The sequence below is a fragment of the Phasianus colchicus genome, chromosome Z (assembly GCF_987193195.1).
Source record: "Phasianus colchicus chromosome Z, bPhaCol1.hap1.1, whole genome shotgun sequence".
NCBI classification, from domain to species: Eukaryota; Metazoa; Chordata; class Aves; order Galliformes; family Phasianidae; genus Phasianus; species Phasianus colchicus.
In genome coordinates, this window is record NC_143476.1 from 68097073 (window position 1) to 68123186 (window position 26114).

General features: G+C 38.5%; 1 long non-coding RNA gene across 2 annotated transcripts; it reads left to right on the forward strand.

Annotated features, from left to right (window-relative positions):
• Window positions 1-29: 29 nt before the first annotated feature.
• On the forward strand, window positions 30-4606 carry LOC149913062 (uncharacterized). Of its 2 annotated transcripts, XR_016461611.1 has the most exons (4): window positions 30-305; window positions 1999-2190; window positions 3242-3334; window positions 3941-4606. It is a non-coding gene; the product is annotated as an uncharacterized LOC149913062 (long non-coding RNA). The 2 variants fall into 2 exon arrangements; XR_016461610.1 differs by lacking the exon at window positions 30-305 and having other exon boundaries at window positions 1165-2190.
• Window positions 4607-26114: the final 21508 nt, after the last annotated feature.

The window sequence follows — 26114 nt, forward strand, 5'->3', positions numbered from 1 at the left end:
TCGGCCTGAGGAGATTGGGAGTGCGAAGCCGTCCCGCCCCTCGGCTGCAACGCGACACCCTTTGTCGGTTCCTGCCTGTCAGCGATGCCGCCTGCTGATTGGCCAGCTCCGTTCCCGGGGCTGGGGCGCGGGCCGCGGGTGGCCGTTGGTGGGGGGCGGTGCTGAGGGACGGGTGCCGTGAACGGGGCGGCCGTGCGGTGCGGGTTTCCGGCTGGCCTTGGTGTCGGCCCGGCAGCGCTGTGGTCTCGCTTGGTGCCCGCTGGCGAGCGCCGTATGCGGTGGCTTGTGTGTCTGTTCGTGCTGGGGTGTGTAAGGAACAATGCCAGCCCAAAAGCTTGGTCTAGCCGTGGTGAAGGGAGCTCAGACAGGGAGTCCCCCGGCTTGGGGAATTGCTGCTAAAAGAATCACAGAATGGCTTGGGTTAAAAGTGACCATAAAGGTCATCTAGTTCCAATCCCTTGCCATGGGCAGCACTGCCATCCACCAGAACAGGCTGCCCAGGGCCTCATCCAGCCTTGTTGGAAATATCCAAATAACTTTCCAGGATGTTATCTCTGATAAAGCAAATTTTATTCACAGTTGCAATGGCGGGCCTCCTGCAAGCAGGAGTGTATACAGGAAACAGCATTACATCTTTTATCTCTTTCTCCCCTGGTTCCTCATCAGCTGAGTACTGCAGGTTCACACTCTTCTGCTACGCTTCACTAATCGTGCAGATACCAAGTAAACACAAACCCTTGCCACCCAAACACAGATATCTTAATTGGTTAATTGCCTTCTAACAATTGCTTTCTTAACAAACATCTGGTCCTAAGTGTTGGATGCCTGCTTTACAACAGAAACGTAAGCATAACCTCCTAATTGTTTAATTACCCCCTAGCATTTGTGCCCTTTACACTGGGTCATTGTTCTGGTCATCCGTCTGTCCTTGCATAGCAATAAGCTTGGAAGGAGGATAGAGGGGAGTATCTTGGAGCCTGTCTATAGCATCCTAACATTCCCACAGAATGGGACAGTTCTGCTTTGCGTAAAGGCCCTGGCTCCTTGAAAGCCTGTTAAATGTATTTCACATTTGCTGGCCTTTGAACAACCTCACAATATGTTTCCCAGTTCAGAATGCTATACCCACATTGTTTAGAACATTTAAAGTCTATTGAAGTTTTGTGAGAAAGAATTTGTCATATAATTTGGTAACTATATTTCTAAAATATATTTCTAATATGTATATGGTATTTCTACTTTTCACATCATCTATTTCTAAGGATATGCTACAGCTACTTTAGGTTGCCCTTTTCAATATTCAATGCAGAAACAACATTTTATCCCATTCCCACAGCCTGGCCTTAAGTGCCCCCAGAGACAGGACATCCACAACCTTACCAGGCAGCCTGTGACAGTGCTTCACCACTCCCAGTGAAAAATTTCTTCCTCACATCTAACCCAAAGCTCCCTCTTTTAGTTTAAAGTCATTCCCTCTTGTCCTGCCATTATCAGAACATGTAAAAAGATAGTTCCTCTCCTGCTCATATGTACTGGAAGTTCTCCCTAGAGCTTGGGGAACCAAGCTGAACAGCCCCAGCTCTCTCAGCCTGTTCTTGTTGGGGTGGTTTTCCACCTTTCAGGCGCTCCTCTGTACCCTCTCTAACAGCTCTGCATCCCTGCTGTACTGGGGGCCTCAGACCTGGACGCAGTACTCCAGAAGGGCCTCACGAGGGCAGAGAAGAGAGGGACAATCATCTTCTTGCTGGCCTCTCGTCTTCTGACGTAGTCCATCGTACAGCCGGCCTTCTGTGCTGTTAGAGCACGCTGGTGGCTTCTATTAAGCTGAAGTGTCGAATATGTTTACGCCGTGGTAGAAAGGTGTCTGATCGTTAATGTCAGCACGCCAGTTGCTGGGTAACATTGAACAATAGCTGTTGCATATAACCCTGGGGAGAATTTTGTTGCAATTACCTCTGGGCAGTAGTAAGTAGAAATTCAAAACCAATAATTTTGCAGGCTTTTCTGTCTGGCTCCAGGAATCAGAGAGCCCTTCTGTTTGCTTGCCTCCATTTATCCTGACACCATCTTAATTGCTCCTTTTGTATTGCGTGCTGTGACACAGAAAAGCCTTTCACAATAATCTACAGCATACATCTGTACCATCTGGTACTCCAGGGACACAAACCTCCTGGTCAAGTTCTGTAATATGTGAGTATACTTTATATTACACCAAAATTTTGCCTGGTAACACGAGAAGAACAGCACAGACATATCAAATAATACACAACTGTAATTTATAATTTCCCCTTTGTAATTTTTTTAGTAAGCAACACACATATGTTCTGGAATCTTTTGCACCTATGAAACAGTTAACTCAGGAAATTATCAGAAATGTCACCTCTCTTGGAGGCTTTAAGTTCTTCCACAGAAAGCCTTTTATGTAACAAAATGACTCTTTTAACCTCGTTTTCCAAAACCTCTTGGCTACTGCAGCATCCTCTTAATTGACAATTTCACCTGAAGCGAAGCTTCACAGAGTTGAAGTGAGTAATGTGAGGTACTTGTGCTTTTGCAGACCACACTTAGGTTTAAGCCACACAGAACCTGAGCAAAAGCAAGATTTCAATTGCTTTTTCTACTTTCCTTACTGAAGTGGATGACAGTGTCTAATTTAAGCAATGAGTGGAAAGTTTTCCAGAACCTTCTTTCAGCACATTAGAAAATACTAAAGCTTTTTCTCTCAAAGAAACTGAAAGGAATTGTGTTAAGCAGTTATACCAGTATCTTTTTCTCACTGTGTAAGATATACTAATGCTAAAATATGTACTTTCTAGGTCATCTTTTAAAAACATAACAAAGCCAATCTAGTATCTAGATAGATTAATAGTTTTAAAATGCACTGATCATGATTTACTACAACTAGTAGGTGGGTAGAAATATGATTTTTTTAACAGATTTTTTTTTCAGAGATTTCCTGAAGAGTCTTTATCATGATATCTATTGTGTATATTTTTTTACGTTTTTATATCTTGTCTATTTTTATATCTATTACAGTGTTCCCTGTTGTATTTGTGATGTGTTCATGTATTTCTTTGATGCAAAAACCCCAAGCTTATCACTAATCACAACCAAGCGTCAGATATCTGTAGATACGAGTATAAAACATTTACTTACCTCAGCTATTCCTCTTATACAATAAACAAAATTCTTCATTCCTACTTTTCTGAGAGTTTGTCTTTAATCCCAATCCCAATTTCAGACTGCAGCAAGAGACAAAGAAGAATTAACAGAAAGCATTGTCCTTTATGAGTCTCTGTACTAGCATCAACACATTCAGCATCTGTTAACTGAGGTATTCAGTCTTTCTTTTCTAAAGATTTAATGAGAGGTACTTATTTCATTAGTATTAAATACATTAGTAGCAGGCACTTAGCCAATATAAAACTTTACTTTAGCCTAGAAATTCAAGTACCAAGGCAAATTTCCCATTTATTTTTTTCCTAAATTTCTAAATTTATAGGTAGGAGTGACCACGGTATGATTGGATTTGCTACATATGGGCTTTATTGAACTCTGGGGCCTATGGGAAGAAGACAGAAGGTGGTATCTATAGAAATGATACCAGTATCTGTTTAAGTACAGTTTGTAGAAATACTTGAAGTTAGGAATTGGAAGAAGCATCATCAGGGGGCTACTTGTAACTATAACATCTGGTAAGATCCACATGGCTGTGATAAGCAAAAAACTCAGATAGTCTAAGTGCCTCCCCATTATTGTGCAGTCAGTATATTTTGTTAAGGCTCATGAAGTTGCTTGTTTAGGTTAGTTTCCAGAACAGTGGAATGAAAGACTCTGTTTACTGGTGGACTATTGTAAGCAAGTTGGATATCGTGGTTTCAGAGAAACATCTTTGTCTGTCTGTCAGTCTGAGTGTTTATTTATTTGTTTATTTTTCTAGCACTCTTACTTTGTTTGAATGCAAATTTGAAGCCGACACTCAGCTGTAATCATATCTAGGTGAGCAATGCCTGCACCAAAGCAAAGTGTAATCAATTTTCCCTTGCCTCAGCTGGCTTTAATGCAAAGTTCCAGCTGACATAGGATTTTCTAATAATCCAAAATATTCATCCTCTTAATTTAGTTGTTTGTTTGATAATTGAAATAAGGTCAAATGTAGAACTGTTGCATTGTTTTGAAATTACTGTTATTGTTTAATGTTTCAACAAGGCTTGTATTTGTCGAGTATGCACTAGTAAAATGGAACACAAGTTCATTGTTTCTGACCCAGCAGTGCAATAGTATTGGACAAAACAGAGATATATGCTTTTTCATACTGTTGACTCTAATCTGTATTGAACACTGCTGCTGTAAAAAGTACGAAGTGTATTCCTGCATAAAAGTGTTCTTGAAATAAAACGTAAGACATAGCCTTTAAATATGTGCTTAGTCTTCAGTCCTGTGCCTTTGGGAAAATGCAGACATTTGAAAATTGAAGGAGATTGCGATGGGTACTCAAACCAATCTTTGTGATGCAAACATCTACTGCTACTTTGTAATTAGATGGATAAAAAGCAAAGGAGATCAAATGGTATAAAGCTGATTACTAGTATAAAGAGATAATTGTAGATAGTTAGAGAGAGTGCAATAAAATGACAGTAATTACCCTACTCCCACACTTTGGATTTTTTAAAGTATCTGATAAAACCTTATGCTGAAACTTTCTGCTTCTTAATTGTATATCAGAAATACTACTCATCTTTAATGTTGGATTCTATAATAAAAGACAAAGTACAATTATTTTCATGGAAGGAGGGAGAATTTTCCATGCTTCTGTGACCACTTATATTCATGTGCTGCTCTAGCCAAGCAAAAGCCACAGCAGCATTTGGAGCCAGGAAGAGTACAGTCATGTGTGCAGACTAAGAACTTGTGTTGAGTTGGCTGTCTGCGAGAAAAAGGAGGAGAAGCGAGTCAGGCAAGAGGAGGCTGAATAAATTTAGTAGCACTAGTGTATCTATGAATGCACTTTGTTCTTTGAAGTAGTTTTCGAAGGAGTCAAAGTGTGAAGTAAACACATTTTACATGTTATATTCATGAATATTCAGTGTTGTCCATAATTTTATAGTCTGTTGAAATTTCTCAATTGCTTGGTTTTGTTCTATATTTTTTTCACATATGGACCATAATTACTGTGATGGAAAAACTGATACTTTGTTATAAGTCAAGTGTAGATACTGGACTTTGATTCTTCTAGGCTAAACAGTTGTCTGGTTACCATGTAAATGCAAGATCTGTTTTGTCTCATGTACAGTGTTAGATACAGCTCTGGTTCTCCAGGTGGACTTGTATCTTCTGTAAATCATTCCTGTCACCTCTCTTCTGCACCATGAGTCCACATGTCTCAGACAGAAGCATCAGGTGCCTGGAGGTGAAAAGCCAGATAGAAGGCGATGAACTGCATCTTCTTGGGCTTTACATTCAAAAGACTGTCATATGTTGGCTACTGCTTTGAGGAAAGAGGCCTTCATAAATGCATGGACCAAGGCCATTCCTTTCCCATCATGGGAACTGAAACATTATGTATAGCTGATTGGCAGATTATCATTTCAATATTCAAGTAGTTTTTTTGTTGTTTCAATTAGAATAAAGAAACGCTTTTCAAAATATCTCAAAACATTACTAAATCAAAATTCTAATTTTAGACAAGAAACAACCGCTAAAGATAATGGATATGGGAAATGTTTATGACCTAATTTGTTAAGCAGCTGTCAATAACTGATATCCTTTTCTGGTGATAACAATAACAGAACAGCCCAGGTTGGAAGAGATGTTGAAATATCGTCACTTACAAATTTTCCTTGAAAAAGAGACTAGATGAGATGATCTAACATCTTGTCTATTGCATCTCAAAATACTGAAGTGATGTGAAATCTGCCATGCCCTTGTTGATGTTGTACCACCCTTTAAGTACTGGAATACTGCAATGAGCTTAGAACCTTCTCCAGCATGAAAATACCTAACTCCTTTAGCTTTTCTTCATAGGGCAGGTTCTCCAACCCTTGGATCATCTTCGTGTCCATACTTTGAACTCTAGCATGTCTTTTTTGATCTGTGGAGACCAGGTACTTAATGTGTGTCCTGATAATTGCTGAGAAGAGTGCGATAATCACATTTCTTTTCTTTGGTGGGAATGTCCCTGCAGTTGCAGCCCAGAATTCAATTTGCCTTTGTGGCTACAGTGATGCACTGCTGACTTCTGCTCATCATATTTGCCAGGACTACTAGGTACTCTTCAGCAAAGCTGCTCCCCAGCAATGCAGATCCTAGACTGTGCAGGGCTTTGTGGTTACTCCTTCCCAGGCGCAGAACAGTGCACTCATCTTTGTTAAACTTCACACTTATCTTATTTGGCCCCTCTTCTAGCCTGTCTAGGTCTCTCAGGAAGATGACTCATCTTTCTTCTGATGTGTCCACTTCACCATCCACCACCTGGCTTTGTATCATTTGCAGTCTTGGTGAGTGCTTTCAGTCCCATCATCTGTATAATTCATGATGATATATTAAGCCGTGTGAGGCTTAAAATGAGTCCATGGGGGATCCCGCTTGTGACAGGCTTTCAATCTAAGTTAAAAAATGTTGATCACCACCCTCAAAGTGTGATCTGTTAGCTTACTAACTTGCAGATCAACCATCCTTTCTATATCTTACTAGTTTTAAGTCATATCCTTGTAATTTCAGAATACCTTGGAGTTAAAAACGTTCTACCTACTCTCCCACCATCCACCACCCTCTCGTAGAAATTCTGTTCTGAATATTTCATTTGTGATATAATGGTCAGTGCACATATAAATATGTAAGCTTCTCAGAGAAGACTTGTAAGTTGAGAGGTTGAAAATAGTCTGGAATTTAATACTGTATGAAAATGTATTTGCCTTTTTTTTTTTTTTTTTTTTCCCCCCACAGAAGTATCAGCTTATAGCTTTACAGGCACCTACAGGACAGCGTTTGTTGAAGGGCCTGTAGATACTGTAGGCCTGGTGAATGTGTTCGTTCATACTTAACAGTTTCTCCTGGGGCATCTGAATTATTTTTCACTGGAATAAGCTTTTCCACATCAGCCAGTCAGTCTTCCACATGAGTAACAGAACCTGTCATGACTACAGTTACGAATGGATTTTGCATGAATTGCAAGAAAGATTCTTCTACTGTAATGATTAACTGGCATGTTAGATACCACTTTTCAGTTACATGGAAACAGAGCCACTATTTAAATGCACAGTATATATATCAATATATCTCTCTGTTTTCAAGCCTCTAATTTCTCCAAATGGTGCTACACAGGAAACCAAACCTGTAGGCTTTGTCTGAGTGTAAAGAAATGCTTTTTGCAAGATTGTTTGATCTTTCTTTAGCAGACTCCCTCACAGGCTAGAGAAATATCAGCAACTTCTGTTGTGTTTTGTCTTTGTGTTTTAGGAGTAATAGGACACCAGATGATTAAAAGGAAGGTGCTTCAATCTTTTTTTTTTTTTCCTGTTCTGAATATTAAAAAATTGGAATGGACACAACTTGACTTTCCTTACTCACATTCTAAATTCTGTGTCTATATGTGACTTCAGCAGTCAGCTCTTGTTCTGGGGTGCAACAGTTACAGAAATAGTCTACTTCAGAGATGTAATAAAATATTTAAGATCAGTGCATTCTGTTTGTATTTTTAATGATTAAATGAATTGTTTCATTGCAAGCTTCTGAACTGACAAAAAAACATAAGTCTGATAATGTTTCAGAATGCAGTGAAAATTCTGGATAAACCAGAACAGCACAGTGAGCCATGGAAATGACTCCTCAATGAGTGCAAAAATGATCTGTTAATAATCTTGCAAAAAAAAGGACTCTGAATATTTCTGTGGTTGCAGTACTTTTCTTCTTGTAAGCTGTAGAGAGCAAGTGATCAGTAAAATTTCTTCTGATAGGAAATCAAAAGATCAGAATCCCTAGAGCTGTTCCAGTGGCAGAGTGCACATGTACAACTTATTTATGGTGATATATTGTGCTTCAGCAGTGGAACACAACTATGCTATAGAGTATTGAAAGACCATAATAAAATGCAGCATATCAGCATCTTTCAAGACTACCATTAAGGCTGTCCATAAATCTCCTACTGAAAATCACATCTGAAGAAAGAAGGTTGTTTTTGTCTTTGTAAGTGTTCCTCACAGAAGCATAGAAGGTTTTAAAGGAAAGTTAAAATGTATTTCATACTGAAGTCTGCAGAGAGCAGTTGGCAGCAATTAAAGTGTTTTCTGTGAAAATAAGTAAAAGGTTTTCAAAGCTTAATTATATTAATGATCTGTTCCTAAGGAAAACAAGATGTTTATATATAAAAATTGTTGTGCTAATTGAAGACTTTTAAAAAAATCTGAGCATTGTACTTGCTTTACCACTTCTTTTGCATGAACTAGGTAGGTTCTTTGAATGATGTTCTCATTATGAAGCACAGATTTGTTTGCCAAATCACTTGAAGAAAAGCTTGAAATGGTCAATGTGAAGCAGGCTTTTGTCATTCCTCTAAGAGCAGCCCACTGTGTAACAATCATCATGTTTCAGCATCTCTCTTCTGGAACACCTTATGACAGGATCAATACTTTAGTTGCTGACAGCTGTAAACATATATTAGCCTTCCAGCCAGAATGCCTCCAGACTCCATAGCTGTGTGACAGCCTGTGCCTATTGCACCCTCTCCCCTTTCTCTGGCAAGTTCTGTAGTCACTGTGCTTGTCTGCTGCACATCTTTGTCGGCAAAAGGGCAATTTCTTCCCTTGGAGCTGTATTCTTCTGAAGCCGTGAGTCAGCAAAGAGGGAAACTGACGACATTGCCGGGATGTACCACGCAGAGATGAGCCTCTGCAGTGACGCAGCCTTTGTTCATCAGAAGTCAGCAAGGATTTTTACATCATCTCTACGCCAGGTGGCAACACATCATGCTGCTCTGATAGAGAGCTAGACTTAAAGTAACAAACACTTCTAATACACAGCAGGCTGTAAAATTCAGCCAGTGCAGAAAGATCAGATTTAGATGCTGAATCATTACCTGTTTGTATTCTCTCCAATCCCCAGGCTTCTTCATTTAGTCTGAGAAGAGCTTTGCCATTTTAAAGGGCTATAGGAACTATGTTATCAGTTCAAGATTTTCTTCAAGAAGTATCACAACATTCAGCTGTGGGATAATTTTCTGGATAAGTTCAGGGATTGAGTATGCTGAAACTTGAGCTCGTGTATCCTGGTATTTATATCATAAAAATGCTGAAAAGATGGATGGAATGCCATTAATTGAAACTAAGAAAGTAATTTAATTAGATGTTGTAATAGTGAACATCAGTGATGTCAGTACTTAAGGACCATCTCCTCCAAGCCCAGGTGCTGTTCATTCCAAGAGAGAGGAACGCAGGCAAGAATGCCAGGATGCCTCTGTGGATCAGCTTCTGGATTTATGTAAGAGCAAAAAGAAAGTCTATGGGGAGTGGAAGCGGGAACAGGTTACCTGAGAGGACTACAAAGAAGTTGTCTGAGCAGCCAGGGATCAGGTTAGGAAAGCTGAAACACATCCAGATTAAACACAGCCAGCACTTGAAGGGGAACAAGGAGAAATTCTGCAGGTATATCACTGATAAAAGGAAGGCCAGAGAAGATTGGGCCCCCTCTGAAAGGAGACTGGAGGTCATGAGGGATATGGATAAAGCTAAGGTGGCAATTGACTTCTTTGCCTTAGTCTTCACTGGCCTGTTCTCTAGCCACACTGCCCAAGTTGCAAAAAGCACAGATAAGAATGGGGAGAAGGAATATCTGCCTACTGTAAGTGAAGATCAGGCTCGTGACCATCCAGGTGCACAAGTCCATGGGACTCAAAGAGATCCCATCAAGGATTTTGAAGGACCTAGCAAATGAAGATGCCTATCTGCTATCCATCATATTTGAAAGGTCATGGCAATCTGATGAAGTTCCCACTGACTAGAAAAGGGGAAACATAACACCCATTTTCAAGAAGGGAAAAAAAAAGAAGATCCAGGAAACTACAAGCCAGTCAGTCTTGCCTCTGTGCCCCATAAGATCATAGAGCAGATCCTCCTGAAGGCCGTTCTAAGGCACATGGAAAATAAAGATGAGGTGAGTGGTGGTAGCCAACATGGGTTCATCAAGGCCAAGTCATGCCTGATAAACTTGTGGCCTTTTATGATGGAGTTACAGGGTCAGTGGATAAAGGAACAGCAGCTGATTTATCTACTTGGACTTATGCAAAGTATTTGACACTGTTCTGCCTGACATCCTGGTTACCAAATTGGAGAAAAATGGATATGATGGCTAAGGGGTTGGCTGGATGGTCATGCTCAGAGAGCTGGGGTCAACTGCTCAGTGTCCAAGTGGAGGTTGTTGACATGTGGCATTCCTCAGGCATCAGTAGTGGGAGCAGTGCTACTTAACATCTTTGTAGGCAATATGGACAGTAGGATTGAGTGCAATCTCAGCAAGTTTGCAGATGACTCCAAGCTGAGTGGTGCAGTTGACATGGTAGAGGGAAGGGTTGCCATCCAGAGGGACTTGGACAGGCCTGAGAGGTGGGCCCGTGCCAACCTCATGAAGTTCAGCAAGGCCAAGTGCAAGGTCCTGCGCCTGAGCAGGGGCAGTATCAAGCACAAATATAAGTTGAGTGGAGAATGGCATGAGAGCAGCCATGCTGAGAAGGATTTGGGAATGGCAGCTGATGAAAGGCTGAAGAAGAGTTAGCAGCATGTGCTTGCAGCCCAGAAGGCCAACCATATCCTGGGTTGCATCAAGAGAAGCATGACCAGCAGGTTGAGGGAGGTGATTCTGTCCCTCTACCCCTTTTGTGAGATCCTATCTTGGTTATTGCATCCAGTTCTATAGCCCCCAAAACAAGATGGACATGGAGGTGCTGAATCATGTAGGACCATGAAGATGATCAGACAGCTGGAACACCTTCCCTATGGGGACAGGCTGAGAGAGTTGGAGCTCTTCAGTCTGGAGAAGAACAGACACCAGGGGGACCCTACAGCAGCCTTCCAGTACCTGAAGGTGGCCTACAGGAAAGCTGGGGAGGAACTTTTTATAGCAAGAGGACAAGGAGAAATGGCTTTAAACTGGAAAAGGGTAGATTTAGACTAGACAGAAGGAAGAAATTCTCTACTGTGAGGGTGGTGAGACACTGGAACAGGTTGCCCAGCAAGATTGTGGATGTCCCCTCCCTGGAAGCATTCAAGGCCAGGCTGGATGGGGCTTTGAACAACCTGGTCTAGAGGGAGGTGTCCCTGCCTATATCAGGAGCTGGAACTAGATGATCTTAAAGGTTCACAGAATCACAGAATTACAAAATTGCCAGGGCTGGAAGGGACCTCAATCCAAACCATTCTATGATTCTACAAAAGTTTTCTCTGCTAATACAGAAAGTTTCCTGTGTTTGAAGGACTAGCCTGTACAATTAATAATTGCTGCTACAAAAAATGCCTTTCAAACAGGTATTTAGAAAGTCTATCTTTTTGTATATATCCAAGACATTCAGTCTGAAGAGTTTTTGGTGGTGTTCATCCTGCTAACTCACAGTCTTCTTATTGTAGACATCTACTTCTGGGTATTTCATTGTGAATTTCTCTTTTGTTACTAAGGGATTTATGAAATGTAGATGCTCTTATCTGATTAGTCCTTTATAGTCCTAGCAGAGAAACAAATGTCTCCAAGGTTCAGTTGATCTCCAACATTTCTAAAGGATCCAATTAATCATACCAAAAATTTCTTATCTTTCTGTAGTGATTGCGAAAGTCTAGACTAGTTCAAATATCTGCATTTCAGATACTTGTGTTTGCTTAGATGTTTCCTTTATTTTGAATTTAACTTCACTTCATATAGGACTTGAGATTTTCAGAGAAATTATTTAAACCCCTGAATTTGTCAGTTTGACACCAGATTTTGCAAGTATGGCTTTAATATTCATTTTTTTGGGGGGGGGAAACAGATATATTTCCTGTTACATTAGGTGAGGGATGAGTCTAGTAGGGCTTGTCAGACTTCAGCTCTCTGTTAGCCCATGAAAAGCAATCTAAGAGAAGAGTTCTTTTAAAAGTTTAAATGATATATTCTGTTTGTACAACAGATGTAAAAAGCAAAATGTAACTGTGGTTAAATAGAAGTTTGTGAAATATTTAAAATGCAAATGAGTAAATTGACAAATGAGACATTTACAGCAACACTACTGTGAAAGAAAATGAGAAAATAAAGAATATATAGAAAAAATGATATAGAGAATATCTGACCCATGAAAGTAAACAGTAATTATATTGGAACACTTTTCCAGTAAGAACATTCTTAATTTCTCAGATTTCACTTAAGGTTCTTTTGATCGTGTGTGAACTACAGTTTTATATATACTAGTGTGAAAGATCATATTAGCTTAAATCCTGCAGTTGTCTGGTTTTCTTTCTCATAAATATTTATTTTCTTTGTCTAGTTTTAGTTTTGTTCAATTTTGATATTTCCCACTTACTTTTTAGGTAGATGGTAAAACCAACATTTTCTTCCTTTTTTTTTTTTTTTTTTTGTTTTTATCCATTTGTTTCTTCCCTACCTATGAGAAAGTTTATCTGCTCAGTGTTAGCAAGTGTTACAATCACTAATGTTTTTCTTTTTTCCTTCTTAAAGATTACAGAATATACACTTCCCAGCATGTTGAATGAGTACAGATGGCTCTTCTATTTGTAGGCAAAGAATAGTGCACTTGTAAGAAATTTGACCTAGAAGAAGAAAGCAAAAGGAAACAAAGAACTGTTTGCTTTGATGGTATTGTGGCAGAATATGGAAGACTCGAGTAGCAGGTTTTTTAAAATGTGTGAACATAAAAGTAGTTACAGTCTCAGATCTGGTATAATATAGAAAGACAGAAGTGACATATGGAAATTGGCATTCAGCTGAAGTGAACTGCTTATATTCAGTTACATATCTATTAATATAAAGACTGTAATTTAGAACACCTTTATCAATATTAAATTTCTCTACCATCAGGCTCATGCTCACTAAAGCATGAGTGTCCTTTTGGCTTGCCTGGACTGCATTTAGTGAATAGAAATTGTCTTGGGCCATATATATGTAGGTTGCTCCAAAAGTTTTGTCTCCTCTTTATTTACATGGAAATGACAACAAAGAGCACAGTAACACTATTTGAGAGAACAAATTCTGAGCTACAAAACACTGTTTTTCAACATAGTCACCACCATTAGTTATGAGTCAGTGATGAACAAGAGTCTGGATGCTGTGCTCATAAGAATCTGCACCAGTGAGGGTGACCTAATGTCGCTATTGTCTTGCTCCAATTTATTGGAGGGAGAGGAGATTCTTTGATATATGTATACCCAATGTGAGATTAAGAAACAACGGTTCAAATTTTGGTCTTACCAGTAAATTACAAATTTTAATCAGTGAGGGAGATGGGGAAGGAGAGACAAGTGATATAAACAAATAAAAGGAAAGGAGTCTTTGTAGGAAATAAAAGCAAGGAGTCTTTGTAGGAAGCAAGAGGGAGACAGACACCATCTGGGTCCAGTGTGGTTCATAGTTCAGTCATTGATCTTCAGTAGTGGTGGGTTGTCGGGCGTTGTTGTCCTGTTGATGATGACGACTGTGACTGACTTTCCAATGGCAGTACGAACTTCTAAGTCCAAAGTGATCAAGTCAGCTCTCTTTGGAGTGGCAGCTTCTGGCTTTTGGATCTCAGCAGGAACTACTTTTGTTTCCTTCTCCCTGACCTTGCCAGCAGATACGAGAGAGCATGGAAGTGCCAACTTGTATCTTGCCTTCACAGAATAAAATGGTATTATCCCCCAGTCTCCCATAGCAAGCTGGAATTATTTGGTCCCAGGCCAGATCTTCTGCCAGTAAACAGTCCTGAGCACTCTCTTCCAAAGGCAAACAGCTCCAAAGAAATGCTTTCAAATGTGAAATTGTCCACACAGTGATGCTGATTGTCACTTGGCAACACTCACCTCTCATCTCCTAGGTAAGTGAGAGTCTTATCACAACAAATGCCTCAGAAAGTAAGGTTTGAGTCAAAAAAAAAAAAAAAAGAATTCATACAACAACCCACTGCCTTACTGTGCTGACATTCACTATTTGGTCTACAAAATCATTCAGCAAGCACTGGTGAAAGTCAGTGGGTGCAATTTTTTCTGCATGGAGGAATTCAGTGACACACCTTTGTTTCATACGCAATTCCATGTCAGATGCCACTTTGTCAGACTGCCCTCTGCTGCCACCTGTCACACAGCGACAACATGTAATAGAACATTCATAGGAATGTTCAACCTCTGCAGACAAGCCACAGTATTTGCCTCTGTTCTTCTGGACCAGTATAATAAAACAGAAGGCATGACTTTCAGAGCAGCCCTTGCAAAATATATAGCATCATCAATATATAAGTAACAAAACATTTTAATTTTAAGTATTTAAAACATTAAAAACAAAGAAAGAGAGAGGAAGAAAAACATAAAGCTGATGGGATATATGACCGTTTTTTGTGAAATTAACACACCAGTCTGGTTCGATGGCAGTGGCCACAGTTCTTAGTAAGCTCTCAAGATGTTATCAGAGATTTTTGATGAGATTTTACATTTCGTATGCTTCATCCTTGACAGCAATTGTTCAAAATGTGAACCAAAAAGCAATGGCATTATTATGAAGTGAAGGATATTTTTCTCTGCTAAGATATAAATTATGGAATTCCTGTAAGAAGTCAGTCAGATTTTTTAGTTGAATATCTGATTGGAACACTATATATTCCATTTGAAAATTTGCAGGTCATGTATATATATAACTGAAAATTGTCTTGCAAAGGTAAATAGATGATTTTTTTTGGCAGTCTTGAAACCCCAAGCTGTGGGTTACAGTTGACATGCCGAAGGGATGAGATGCCATCCAAAGAGATCTAGACAGGAGTGAGTGAGAAAGCATGGCTGTTTGGAGCCCTGTGTTTTGCCAGTGTATCAAAACCTATGCTGGAAAGCTGTTAAAAAATGTGACTGTTTTAGTATGGATAAAGACAGGAGCCAAACAAAAGCAACCAAATAACCTCTCTTAAAAAAAAAAAAAAAAAAAAAAAAAGGGAGAGGATGGAGGGGAAGAGAATGGGTGTTACATGCCAGTCTAGAAGACATTGTAAGCATTCATGATTAGATCCTGCTTGCACAAACCAAGTTATAAAACTCAGATTTGTATCTGAGCTAGAAGTCAAAATTTCCCTTCTTCCCAATGGAGAGAAGCAGAGAAACATTGAGTGTTTATAATGTGTGGTTTATTTCATCGTAAAGTGGAAAACTAAAACGTGTTATGGGACTCTAGTGAGTAGTTCAGACATGGATATCTAAAGCTAGGTGAGAAATATTCCATATTTTGTGATGTGTAGAAGTAAACATGCCCTTACCGTGCAGTTCTGCAGGAAAAGGGGAATAAATGGGGAGCAAACAGATTCATGCTCAGGAGACAAAATATTCATGATCTGTTTTTCATGATAATGTTACACTGGGGCATTGATCACAATGGCTTCTTTAGCTTAGCAGAACGGTATTTACATTTATTGATTTTTGAAACAGAGGAGTTTTCACTTGGAAAGAAGACTGGATCTGCAGAAGTCTGCACCTGGAAGCTGTTCTGCTGTATTAAGAGCACTGTCAAAATAAGAATATGCATCCTCCCTGCCAGCTGCTGTGAATTATCAGCATCCAACCACATATGCCCAGACAGGCTACAACAGCACGTCATGGTGTCCTTTTGCACTGGTGTATAATTCAGCTGGTTTTAGGTGCTCACAGGTACACACAGGAGCACTCACACAGAGGGTGTGAAAGGAGAGGGGCCAGCACTCACTGAAGGGGGGTGTGTGTAACTACTCACAGGCCTGGGGAGAAGAGGGGTGCATGTAATCATGTGTATGTATAATGATAATTTTGGGAAGAGATTACTACAGGATGTTGTTTCAGACTTTGGTATATGTTTATTAACATTTTGCATGCATCTAATACTGTGGTTTATCAGTTCTGCTGAATCTTGAATATATAGCTCGCAGAATACTGGTTAAAAACTTGTCTATAATAAATTAATAAATTGCTTATAAAAAAATACAGATTTTGATGTAGAATCTGTGAACTGAACAGTTTTCCTTGCAATGAAGATATTTGCCAGAAAAACCTAAGGCCTGTATGTTGTGTTGTAAGTACAAATGATGAGTATAGCACTGTAGAAGAGAAAGAAAAAGGGTCTTTCGTTAGAGCAATAGCAAACATAATCACTATTTGAAAAAAGTTTTTATTTATTTATTATGAAATCTTGACATTCAGAAAAATACCTACAAGTGAAACTTTTAAAAATCTGCCTATTAAGTACAAAGAAAATATAAAAGGTTATATCTTTTCAACAGTTAATGTGTATTAGTTCTTGAGGGATTCCAAGGCAAATCCTTCTAAAAGTAGGAGCTTTATTAAGAAACATAATTAACGAAAGAACAGCCATAGTTCATTCATTGAGGCTCTTTGGTGAAGTAGAATAAGAATTGCTGATGGTAATTAATAATGCACCATGAACATTTCCTGAGAGATTCTGCACTGAGTGCCACATTCTACTTTTATGATGAACAGATTCTTTAAAGACAAAGGCTTGATTAAAACATTAGAAATAAAAGAGCTAATTGAATTGGAATCAATTTTGATTTAATTAGATGATATAGATATGTTTCAACTTCAAGATATAACATTATTTCTAACCATTTGAATCGATATCATAAGCTTTGGTTTTTAAAATGTTCTGACAAGTTTAAGTTGACATAATGCTTTAAACTTCCTTATTTGAGATTTTGTTTGAATTAAATTTGATCTTAAAGAGCTTTTTCAAAAAGCCCTGAGGTTAAGTGTATTCTATGCCAAGACTGTGATCTGTATTGAGATTTTCAAGTAGGAAATAAAACAGTATGTTAGGCAGAGTTGCAAAGTTCAGTTTATTTTTAGTTGCTAAGAGTTATTATTTGCAAGACTAAATACTGATTTTTTTCTTCATGTTGACTCATGCTATGGTTTTATCATTTCTGTGTTAGCTCTGAGAAAGCTAATGGTGTGTCTTGAAAGGAATATTTTTCTTTACTTCTAAAGGAAGTAACTGATATTTAGTAGATTGGTTGAAGACATAAAGGTCTTCGCCCTTGGCAACCCTTTAAGAAAATTTATATTGCTGTGCAAAAAGTAGTTTCGTCTTCATACTTTTTCTAACCACTCAGATGTAGCATAGTATCAGTGCAGAACACTTATGTATTATAATCATCTACATCATATGGCAAGTACATGTTAAGCCTAGATACTACCTGAGACTTTCCTGGTCTGATTAGATTACTGTATACAAGAAGCAGGTGGAACACAGGCTGTCAGCTCTGTAGTTCACATGATTACTTTCATCTAAGGGACAATTTTTAAAAAGTATATATGTTTTTATTATTTGATTGCAATGTTTATATATGATATTTAAATATTTATATATTATTATTTAATTAGAAATGGAGACTTTGGCCAGACTTGCATTAATATGGAATCTTCTCTTCTCTCTGCAGTTTATGAAATTAGGCAGGGAGCCCTCTCTTCTTTTCTGTGCAGAAAATCAGGATTTCCTGAGACAATGCTGCCCATCCAGACTAATATTTGATGAAGTGATATATTTACTAGTCTTGACAGAGAAGATAATTGGTATTAAGGAGATTTGTGTATCCTAATATTTTTGATATCCTAATATGTTTTTGAAATACTTTGAAATCTTCCTCGAAAACATACTCTTAATTGCAGCAAAATACTGCTATTTATTAGATAATCATTATAGAATCATAGATTAATAGAATGGTCTGGGTTGAAAAGGAGCACAAAGATCATCTAGTTTCAACCCCCTGCCATGGGCAGGGTTGCCAACCACTAGACCAGGCTGCCCAGAGCCACATCCAGCCCTGACTTATTATTCATAGCAAGTAATCAGATAGATTTACATTCACAAGAGCCCATACTCCCGAAGTGTCTGCAGAATATTCTAATACAGCTTATCCCAGCAGACCGTATGAATGTGATTGCTGTATTTGTCAGGCTTATTACAACTTGTGTAAGTTTTTCTTGGTGTTACATAAATTTTAACATTCATATTAAGTAAAAAGGTGTTGCACATCTTCCCATTACAAAGCATTTACTATTATGATCATTTCAAATTCATAGATATTTCAAAGATCGTGGATATTTCAGTTATGTTGTGCTGTAAATTTGGGACTTAATACTCTTGTCATGTTCTCCATCCTGTGTTGATAGCAATGTGAAATCTCCCAAAGATTTTATCATGTTTGCACAAATATGGATCCTGTTGTTTGTGTTACATCCTTTCCCAGAACAGTTGACGTGTTTAAGCATGAATATGTGGAAATGAGAATAATCCTTATTTTTTTTCTATTTTGTGCAATAACATGTGCAATTATTTAGTTGATTACAAATGAACTTCATATAGACTTGCATGCTAGCCAACTAGGGGCATGAAACAGTTTTACAGATAGGATTTCTACGTACTTTTGGCATATTTTTGGAGAATGTTTTCTCAGGGAGATATACATGAAATTTCAAAATAATTTTCCAGCAAATATATTAACTTATTCACGTATTTCAAAGATGTGAAAAGAGGAAAAAGAAAGGAAGTGGTAGTGTCCACTGTAGATGATTCAGTGGAGTAAATACAGGTACTATGAAAGGATGTCTTAAGTTAGTAAATCTAATAAATGTGAATATTATATTATTCAAATATTCGTTCATTAGGAAGTAACTATTTGCATTCATCTGTACTATTGTTGGGCTTCAAAAAGCTAAAACAATGAAATACAGAGAATTTTAGTTCTATGGTTTACTAATTAGCTGTTAACAGAATGTGTCCATGTGGATGTGCTGACTGCAAGATAAACAAGAACAAATTGGAGAGAAAAGCCCTCCACTGGGGACAGGCGTTTGTGTTGGTTTTCTTTAAATGTGCTGAGTACTCAGGTCCTGCTGAAAATTGTAGAACCATCACATGTTCATCATATGTGGAGCTGAACACTGCATGTGAACTTGCTTGTCAGCCTTTCTTATAAACAAGGCTAAAAACATGGGCCTGCAGCTCCGTCACACTTTCAGTTAGAAAGTGCTTACTAATGTTCAGAGGGAACCTCCTGTGTTCCAGTTTGTGCCTGCTGCTTCTTGTCCTAGTACTGGGCAGCACTGAAGAGAACCTGGCTCTCTTCAGAATCTCATCAGACACCATGGCACATCTTTGATATTGCTCATGGCACACAACATTAGTGAAATCTTTCTCTTATTAGCTGGAATTCATAATTATACAACCATAAAGTGTATATACAACTTTAAATATCCCTTAATTCTATTTCACATGGAATACAGTTCTCATTTGCTTAGACAGAGCCTTTTGTCTAAAGAGAAATTTTAGAAAGTGTTGAGTATTTCTTTAAACAGTGCAATTAGATTTTGACTTCAAGGCTTCTAAAGTATGATGGACACTTGCTTTGAATAATCTGGCTTTTTCTCATCTTTAAAAACTTTCTAGAACCATGGCTCACTGAATTATATTACTTTTTCATAATTTCAAGCATGTGCATTTTCAAAAGTGTTAATCACAGTAGTTTTGACGGTGAGTTGAATCTGCCAAATGACAGAATCTTTGATGTACGCTTTTCCTGTTGTAATTCCTGAAATTTGAACAGCCTTAATTTTGCTTTTTCCCCCTAAAATATTATTTTTTTGGTCATTGTTGTATGTGGCATTGTTTTTTCTCAATGTAAACAATATTTTCTCTGTTAAATAGACAAATTCTTGAATATGAATGAGTAATTATATAATGACACATGGAATTAAGATTATATTTATACAGCATGAATGTGTATGACTCCATTTTTGCAGAAATGTGAAACAATTATTTATATCTCAGAACCAGGGAGCACTCTTCAGTATTCCATCAGAAATCTCAGCTTAGAAAGTTGTTTGTAAGTTTTACATCTTTACTCATTAGTGCGTCAGCTACTGGTACAGTTCACAATATTTCCATTTTTGCTATTGGATACCTTTCTAAAAGACCCAAGAACGAGGTCAGAGTTCAGTTTAGAGGCCACTGGGGAGGCTCAGTGAACGTTAAGTAAAATGTTTGGTGGTATTGGCGCACTCCAGTCATGAAATCCATCTTCTGTTTTGCACAGAAAAAACGTGGACTCCACTCCACTTGTATCAACTATTGTTTAGCTCAGGTCCTGGACTTACAGAAGTGTTGATGCAGCGGCATATATGAATACTGACAGCCTATGGTTAATTTGTCTTTTTGATCACTTCATTACTCTATAGTCAGAATTATATAGTTTTATAGTAATTTATTCCTTTAAATTGAAAAGAATTAATTAAAGATTTTTTTTCTTCTCAGTAGCAAGCCTACATTCTTTCCTGAGGGCTGTTTCATTGTTATTTTCAAAATCATGCTTGTAGGCTACACAGAAGGCAGAACACAAACACTATTTAAGTGAGGAAAGCCCAACAGGATCTTTCCTGTGTACACACCGGCCAGTGGATTAACACACTCCAGGTCTTCATTTCCTGACTGCTTTTAATGGTTCTTTCCTTAACCTAGCTTCTCAGAGTCTAACCAAAGCCAGACTAGTACCATGAAGGCAGTCGTGTGCTCTGAGTTGAGTGGCTAATGTGCAGCAGTCTGCAAGAACCCACAGTCTGGCCTACTGCAAGTCATTACAGTAAAACTCGGCACTTGGTGTCCTAGAGATTGCGTGACAGAAAGGTGAAAGAAAAATGAACAAATGAAGCCACAGTATCTGTACGATGACTGCACTTTCTTCCGTTATCCTATTTCTTGCATTTTCCACAGAAGAAAAATGACTCGGAGGTTAGTGATATAACGTATATCTTCACTGAGTCATTATCACTCTCTGGGAAGATTCCAGAGCTCCTTTCTCTTATCTCGTAAAGAAAAGGCAGCATAGTGGCTGTATAGGAAAGCAAAACCCAGTAGTGAGCCATCCTTGATGGAACAGAAAGCTGCTGAAGAGATTATGAAACAAAAGTAGCTGTAGCTATTTATTTTTCTAAAAATATATGAAAATAAAAGGCACTGTGCAAAAAATGTAATAAAAAGAGATCTCTATATAAATGTAGCAAAGAAGCAGATTAAATAGCCATTGAAATTAGAATCATCAATATATGCAAGAGAAAAACAAGCCAAACCAGATGAAATAATGAAGGATTACAAAGGATTAATCACAGAATCACAGTACTGAAGGGGTTGGAAGGAACCTAAAGAGATCACAGAATCACAGAATTGTAGGGGTTGGAAGGGATCTCCAGAGATCACGTCTCCCTACAGCAGGTTGCAGAGGTGGATGTCCAGACATGTCTTGAATATCTCCAGAGAAGGAGAATTCACAGCCTCTCTGGGCAACCTGTTTCAGAGCTCTGCCACCATTGTCTTAAAGAAGTCCTTCTGTATGTTAGTATGGATCTTCTTATGTACGGGTTTTAGGCCATTATTTCTTGTCCTGTCGCTACACACTGAGAAGATCCTGGCCTCCTCCATTTGCCTCCTACCTTCCTTTAGATATTTATAAACATTAATCAGATCCCCACTCAGTCTTCTTTTCCCTAGGCTCAATAGGACCTAATTACTCAGCCTCTCCTAATACAGGAGATGCTCCAGGCCTTTTTTCATTTTTGTGGCCCTTCTCTGGACTTCTTCTAGGAGATCCCTGTCTTTTTTGAGCTGGACAGCCCAGAGCTGGACACAGTATTCTAAATATGGCCTCTTCAGGGCAGAATAGAGGAGGAGAATCACCTCTCTCGACCCACTGTCCACCCTCTTTTGAAGTAGACTGGACTACAGTTGGCCTTCTTAGCCACAAGGGCACACTGCTGTCTCATGGCCAACCTGTTGTCCACCAGGACACCCAGATGCTTCTCTGCAGACCTCCTCTCCAGCCTAACCTGTACTGATGCATGCAGTTAGTCATCCCTAGGTGGAAGACTCTGCACTTCTTCTTTTTAAACCTCATCAGTTTCTTCCTTGCTCAATTCTCCAGTCTGTCCAGGTCTTGTTGAGTGGTAGCACAGCCTTCCAGTTTGTCAGCCATTCCTCCCAGCTTTAATTGTATTATTTTGTCATTGTTTTGTATTGTCTAAGATAAATTTTTGTTTTCTTTCCTACTGAAAATTTTGATAGCAGTTCAATAAAGGGATTGTTCCTCTCTCTCTTTTTTTTTTTTTTTTTTTTTTTTTTGTGCAAATTCAGTAATATTTTCTGTGATTTCATGCAGCTGCCAGAAATCTGTGCTTCAGAGAAGACATTATACAACCAAAGGATTGTGACATCCCCTCTGTGGAAAGCGAATCTGATCCAGCTTAGGGATTGTGTTGAGCCCTATGTAGCTGTAGTAATGGTTTTAGAGTCCAAGTTCTGGTGTAACCCTGTTTGTAGTTTGTGTACCTCCACAGAAAAGATACAGATGAGGTCACTTCAGTTCTTGAACCCTGCCAGTGCCTTTCCCTTACTCTCTCCAAAGGGTATACAGCCATATACAAACACTGTTAAGGGCAGAAACTGTTAAGCTACTGTGTGTGGCTTTGCTGTGAAGACGTGGCACCTGGCCCTCATTTAGTTATTATCAATCACATCATTCCTTTGGGGGACAGGGAAGAACAGCTCTGCCATCCCTCTGAAAGTAGTATGCATTCTACTGGCCTTGGAGCTGGCTATGTGAAAGAATTGTATTCATAAGCATTGTTCATTTTGGATGGCCTCAAGTCCTCAGCTCATCACGCCTAGGCTTTGTGATGAATACTTGGAAGTGGTTTTGTGCTTCCACCTAAGTAATGTGCCCCCTCCCACAACAAGGCAGTAGTCTGTCTTGTGAGGAGAGAAGTGTAGGCATGAGAATGGAGTACTCGATGTTGTTTTTTTCTTTTTGCTAATACATCTATCTTTATATCAGTACCAGGTTATGATTGATTAGGGCTTGGTATTTTCAACAAAGGGCATTGATTAATTTTTGTGGAGCTCAATAAAAGCATGTTAATACATCCACACACACATATCCTATTAGGCATGCAATATAATATGCAATGCAATTAGCTGTGGGGCAGCAATGATTAAGCAGCGTAGTATCTTTCCGTTAAATTGTATGCTGCTGTTTATTATTTCTGGGTCTGCAGTTCTCTTTCCTTCGTCTGATTCATTCTGAGTCATACAAAACACATCCTCATTGAGATGGGGTGCACAGCAGTGAGGGCTGTCGTGCTAGTTCTGCACCATTAGGTAATTGCTCGAGTCTTTCTGGTGGAGATGTCTGTTATATGGGCAGCACAAAAGACTGGGAGAATGTGGGCGTCTGGTGGGAGGATTCAAAGTTAAAGGAAAAATACCTACTGGAAAAACTTCCACTTGAGCTTGTTTATTACAAACTCACTGATATTTCTATTTTAAAATATTTTGAGAAAGTGTTTCAGGGGATGAACATGAGTTTTCATATACATAAATAATTTTCTGTAATATAGTGGAAGATTATCTCTCTCAGGGGGATTTTTAGGGCCCCGCTGTGATATTGCATCAATTCTTACAGCAGACATTAGAGAAATGGTATTTGAAAGTATGTCTTAGAAATGAGGAATGGGGTTATTGGTAATGCTCATGACTTTTATGGGTTAACTCACAGTCCTGTTGGTAATGCAATACAGCAACTCTTATTCATTGTTTTTAAACCTTCAGTTTCACTTGATGAGAACTTAACAGGGATTATTCTCATTTACAAACAAGTTACCTTTTTTGTATGAAACATAGAATTTGAAGCAGATAGCACTACGGTAAACATTTTTTAAATTGATTTTCTCATCTTCTGAGCAAAATCCAAAAGCTGTTTACTCAGAAATAGACAGCCTACTCCTCCATACTTGGAGAGATATCAGATTAAAAAAAGCAGCCACCAAGGATAGCACATCAGAAATGACGTATGCAGTCACAATGGGAGGTATTTATGCAGGGATGAGGCACTTCCCTCCCCCATGCTGTGTGCAGGCCAGGAAGGAACATTATGGAAAGCAGAAAAATCACCTCTTCCCTCATCTTGCTGAAGAGAGAAGACAAGAATGTCTGGATAATTGATTTGGAGTAAGAGCAAAGCAGATGCTGACATGAAATATGCTTTATTTTTAAAGCCTTGGTTGAAATGCAGTTGATTTAATTTGTTTGCTTTGTAGCCAGACATTAGACAGAAACATGACTTGAACTCCTTAAACAATAAGAGGAAAAAGCTACCGAATTAATTAAAAAAGAAAAAAGAAAAAAAGAAAAAATAATGACAGGACATTTTAAATGAAAACATTTAAAATAAACGTAAAGGACATTATTGATATTCCTATTCTGGAAATAGAGTGCTATATAAAGATAAAATTTGTAAGCCCGTTATTTAAATGTAATACATTCCTTACTTATTTTAAATCCTTCTTTTGAGATACCTTCCATGTCTGTGAATTATGAGTGTCTTTTTTAACTGTGTAGCTTTCAGTAAAATCCATTATCAGTTCTTTGTTTGAATTCAGTTCACATCGTCTTCTCATAGGCTATAAAGAGATTCAATCTGTTCCAGAACAGTAATCACAGTCCATTAAACTCTGTTCCCTGTAGTCTTTGTTCCCAGTTACATGTGATACTGTAATTGTGTTTGTGGGAGAGGGAAAAAATCTTCAAGCAGGCTTGCAAAATTGTCATGAAGATTTACCAGTCCAGGAACACATATGCTTGTCTTCCTTTTACAGTGATGGTAATTTCCCTGAAAAACCTGAAAGCATTTCACTTGCCCAATTAAACAAAACAAAACAAACCCAACAAACAATCCCCTCACCAACCACTTGGAGAAGCAGATTTTTGCAAAACCGTATCTGAAAAATCTCTTCATATATTAACTGGTGCTCCTGGTCACCAGCTTAATCTGAATGCTGTGAAGAGGAGCCGGAGAAAAGTATCTTTCCATGTTAACTTCAGAGATAATGGAGTTTTGGATTTCAAAGATTGTTTCTGTACAACCTGGTACTTTTTCTGCCACGTCAAACCTGAACAGTTTTAATGCCATTGATTTCATCGGGGCAGATCATAAATCTGGTGTGAGATCATAAGCTTATTGACAGATTTAGGTTAAATAATAAAAACAGTAATAAAGGTTTTATTAAAGCCGCTGCAGCCCTATGTGTCTTTCAAAATGTCTTTTATTTTCTCTGTAGAGCAATGAAGCTTCTCAAAAAAGGATGTCAGTTGAGCCTTTCTGATTATAGCAGTTAAGAAAACTGCAAAAGAAGTATTTCATGCTTTTCCTACTGTTAACAATATTCTCAGAATAGTGGAGCATACTGTAGAGGGCTTCAGAGAAACTGTTTTATTTATCTATGCAAGAGAGTACATACTGACAGAATGAGTTTCACCAGAAATGTGGCTGCTCTGATTAGCATTTTATCCCAAGCTCATTCATATGTTTGACTTAAAATGAGCAAGGCAGTTGGATTTCAATGGGCTACTCATATGCAGTTCCAATTTTTAGTAGTTTTGCTAAAGTATTACTCATGTATTTTGCAGTTACCAGGCTCACAGCTACTATAGATTCTAAACCTCAAACAGCATTACTGGGAGTCTTTGGAATCTTCAGTCTTTTGTGTATGATGCTTTTTCCATAACCTACTGGACAGTAAATTTATACAGCATTGTTCCATTCAGCTTTAACTTCTCTTCTTAACTTTCATGAGAAAAGTCTAATGGTTTAATGAAAAAAACGTTTGTAGCAAATTTCAAAAGAGAACTCTGAGGCTGGTGGAGAGAGCACACTGCATTATTTGCGTGATGGGACTCAAAAGAGTATCTCTTGTTTCTGTTAAGGAATCAGAAAGTCCCTGGAATTGGTGTACATCCTCCATCCTCTGGAGGAATAATGGCTATTGCAGAATAGAAAGAATCTTCTGAAGATAATAAACAAGGAGTTGCCATAGGTATTT